Here is a 4,397-nt window from a genome sequence, read left to right as displayed (position 1 = left end):
AAAATGGTGCTGGCATTACTGGATATCAACACTTAGAAGAATAAAAATAGATCCATATCTATCACCAAGCACAAAACTCAAGTCCAAATGGATCAAAGACCTCAACATAAAGCCAGCTACACTGAACCTCATAGAAGAGAAAGTGGGAAGTACATTTGAACACATTGGTACAGGAGACCACTTCCTAAATATAACCCCAGTATCACAGACACTGAGACCTCCTGAAACTGAAAAGCTTCTGTAAAGCAAAGGACATGGTCAAGAAGACAAAATGACAGCCTACAGAATAGGAAAAGATCTTCACCAACCCCACATCAGAAGAGGTCTAATCTCCAAAATATACAAAGAACTCAAGAAATTGGTCATCAAAAGAACAAATAATCCAATAAAAAAAATGGAGTATAGACCTAAACAGGGAGCTCTCAACAGAGGGATCTAAAATGCCTGAAAGACATTTAAGTTTTGAAAGGTTCAACATCCTTAGTCATCAGAGAAATGTAAATCAAAACAACTTGAGATTTCATCTTATACCTGTAAGAATGGCCAAGATCAAAAACATTGATGACAACCTATGCTGGAGAGGTTGTAGGGTAAAGGGAATACTCCCGCATTACTGGGGGAGTACAAGCTGGTACAGACCCTTTAGATATCAGTGTATCAATTTCTCAGAAAATTAGGAAACAACCTTCCTCAAGACCCAGCAATAACACTTTTGGGTATATATCTAAAGGATGCTCAATCGTGCCACAAGGACATGTACTCAACTATGTTCATAGCTGCATTGCTTATCATAGCCAGAACCTGGAAACAACCTAAATGCCCTTGGACCAAAGAATGGATAAGGAAAATGTGGTACATTTACACAATGGAGTACTACACAGCAGAAAAAAAAATCTTGAAATTTGCAGGCAAATGGATGGTTCTAGAAAACATCATTTTGAGTGAGGTAACCCAGACCCAGAAAGACAATTATCATATGTACTTACTTATAAGTGGGTTTTTAAACATAAAGAAAAAAAAACAGGCCACAAATCACACAATCCCAGAGAATGTAGACAACAACGAGGACACTAAGAGAGACATAAAAGGATCTAATCTACATGGAAAGTAGAAAAAGATGAGATCTCCTGAGTAAATTGGGAGCATGGGGACCTTGGGAAAGGGTTTAAAGGAGAGGCAGGGAGGGGAGCAGAGAAAAATGTAAAGCTCAATAAAAATCAGTAAGAAATAAAATAATAATAATAAAGAAAAGAAGATGGTTTCAAAAGAACTGATGTCTAAGAAATCTGGTAAGAGAAAGGTAGCTAGAAAATCTCTGAAGCTAAAGTTTCAACTGTAATGGGACCTGTCTTAGAGAGTCCCATGTGTGGGTTTTATTTCCACAAATCTCTCAAGGGCTACAGCCCATGCAAAGAACTGCACTGAGAAAGAGGGTCCCTGTAGCACAAGCCTGACTCCAAGGCAAAGTACTATAAAAAACACTCATCCCATGTGGAGGAACGACAGTCAATCCCTGGCTTTCCTTTCTCAGAAAAAAAAAAAAAACTCAAAGAGGGGAGGATGGGAAAGAAGAAAGCAGGGTGGTAGGAAGGGAGAGAAAGAGGGAGGGAGGGACGAAGGGAGGGACGGAGGGACGGAGGGAGGGAGGGGGAGTATGTCACATCTTTGAAGGTTGTGTCTACCTCTAGATCTGGCCTAATTCTCTCTGGATTGTTTTTCCTTAAAATTATTCTTATGGGTGTGTGTGTGTGTGTAATATGTGGAGGTCAGAAAACAACTAGTGGCAGTCAGTTGTGTCGACCATGTGGGTTCTAGGGCTCAAACCCATCCCATCATGTTTAGCAGCAAGCATCTTTCTTCACTGAACAATCTAGTGGGCCCTCCTTTCTGCTTTCTGATCCACTGCCATGGGAACAGCCACCACCACCACCACAGACCACCACTTCCAAAGACGGAGCCACTGGGCCCTGCCATTCCTGCTATGAGGGACTAAAACCCTCTGAAACAATGAGTCATAAGAAACCTTTCCTCCCTTAAGCTGTCCTGACTTCATGACACAAAAATCAGATAAAGTGTAAGACAAGAAATAACCTCACATAGCAATAACTCTCATGAACACAAATGCAAAATACACATGGAATACAATAAAGACTTACACATTAAGTGGGATTTATCCTAGTGCAGTATTTGAAAACCAGGATGTAGGTAGAAGACTGCTTGTTTGTTCCCAGCTGTCCAGACCATGAAATAATCACTCAAAAACTACATTATTTTCAATACTGTTTGGCCAATAGCTTAAGTGTATCTCTGGCTAACTCTTATGTCCTAAATTAACCCATTTGTATTGATCTGTATATCACACAGGCTGTGGCTTACCAGGTAAAGTTCCGCCCAGTGTCTGTCTCTGGTAGGGCTATGGCTTCTGACTCTGCTTTCTTTCTCCCAGCATTCAATTTAGTTTTCCCCACCCAGATCTATTCTGCCCTATCACAGGTCCAAAACAGCTTCTTTATTAACCAATGGTATTTGCAGCATACAGAGGGGAATCCCACATCACCAGGGAGTATCTGAACAAAGACTCCATCAACTGGTACAAAAGAGACATGTGACAAGATTAAACACACTCCTTAGTGGGAACTAGTGAGGAACTGAACCCAATAAACACACCACTCCTCAGTGCATTAGAAGCATGGTTCTCTGTTTTTATTTGGATAGGCAGGATCTTTAAGTGGGAGGTCCTTAGATGAACTGAGGCCAAAGCCTCCACAGGGATTTTGGGTGAGATGACCTCTTGTTGACCTCTTGTTCTGATAAATATGATGTCAGTCAGGTCACATCATCTCAGGCCAAACCAACAGGGTCTCCTGATCCTGAATATTCAATCTCCAAAGTGAGTTAAATAAACCCCTTTACTTTATAAAGTTAGCCTACCTTGGGTATTTTCTTACAGCAATAAGAAACAGACTAGTAAAAAAAAAATTAGACTAATACACACAGTCACAAATGCCTATAACTAACATACTAAATGTCAAGACTGGATGTTGTACTCCCCAGAAGACCAGGAACAAGGAGAGACATCCAAGTCACACCTCCTAGCCAACGTCACAATGTTCCATCATGAAATAAAGCACTAAAAGTTAATATAAGTTACAAAGATTGGAAAGGAGGAAAGAAAACGATCCTCATTCACAAACAAGGTAATGGTCTATGTGGAAAGTCCCCGGATTCAAAAAATCCTTCCAGAACAGGCAAATCAGTCAACCGGGTTTCAAATATATATAAGGTCGACACTCAGAAACAAACCACATTTCTTTAAAATAGCACATAACACACTTAGGAACGGAAATTAAGAAAAAATAGAGAGAATGTTGCTTTAAAACAGCATAAATCTAACTAAGAAGGTAAAAGAACTATAGGAGGAATACTTCTGAATGTTGAGTAAAGAAATAAAAGGCAACCTAAATAAATATACAGACACATTACAGTCACAGAATAAAAGACTCTGTGGTTGAGACATCAATTCTTGTACTAAGAGTGTAGGGCTGTGGTAGTGTGTGCTTAGACCAGTGGTTTTCAACTCATGGATCGCGACCCCTTGGGGTTGAACAACCCTTTCACAGAGGTCACCTAAGACCACTGGAAAAGGCAGATAACATGATTCATAACAGTAGCAAAATTACAGTTATAAAGTAGTAATGAAAGTAACTTGATGGTTGGGAGTCATCAGAACATGAGGGGCTGTATTAAAGGGTTACAGCATTAGGAAGGTTGAGAATTAGGAAGGTTTAGACAAAAAGATGCTCTGGGTTCAATCTCTAGAACACACCACCAAGGAAAAAGATGTCAGTTCCCATATAATTGGTTTACAACAAAAGGATTTTTTTTTTAAAGACAAGCCTGTATTTTCTATGGAAAGCTAAAGGAAGTAGCATGTAGAAATAGCTGAGAAAGAACAAAATGGAGCTCTCTAGGAATGACTGGAAAGCCACAGTCTTCCAGACGCTGCAGGGCTGAAGGAGGGACAGATAGACAGGTTAATGGAAAATCCCCAAAACAAATACTATGCAGTGGAGCCAAGGGACTTTTCACAACGTCAATTCAGGGCAAGGATCATAAACGGAGCCTGTTCATTTGCTTCCCAGCTGCTCAGACCCAAATAATCACACAGAAACTTTATTAATTACAACACTGGTTGGTCAATGACTCAGGCATATGTCTAGCCAGCTCTTACATCTTGGATTAACCCATTTCTATTACTTTATGTTTTACCATGAGGCACATGGTTTGTTACCTCTTTCTTCTTGGGTAGCTACATAGCCTCTGCCTCCTTCCACAGCTACACAGTGCCTCTCTGACTCCATTTCCTCTCTCTCTCTCTCTCTCTCTCTCTCTATATA

Source organism: Alexandromys fortis, unplaced genomic scaffold, assembly GCF_014885135.2.
Source record: "Alexandromys fortis isolate MF-2015 unplaced genomic scaffold, M_Fortis_MF-2015_v1.1 scaffold_23, whole genome shotgun sequence".
NCBI classification, from domain to species: domain Eukaryota; kingdom Metazoa; phylum Chordata; class Mammalia; order Rodentia; family Cricetidae; genus Alexandromys; species Alexandromys fortis.
This window is presented reverse-complemented; position numbering follows the sequence as displayed.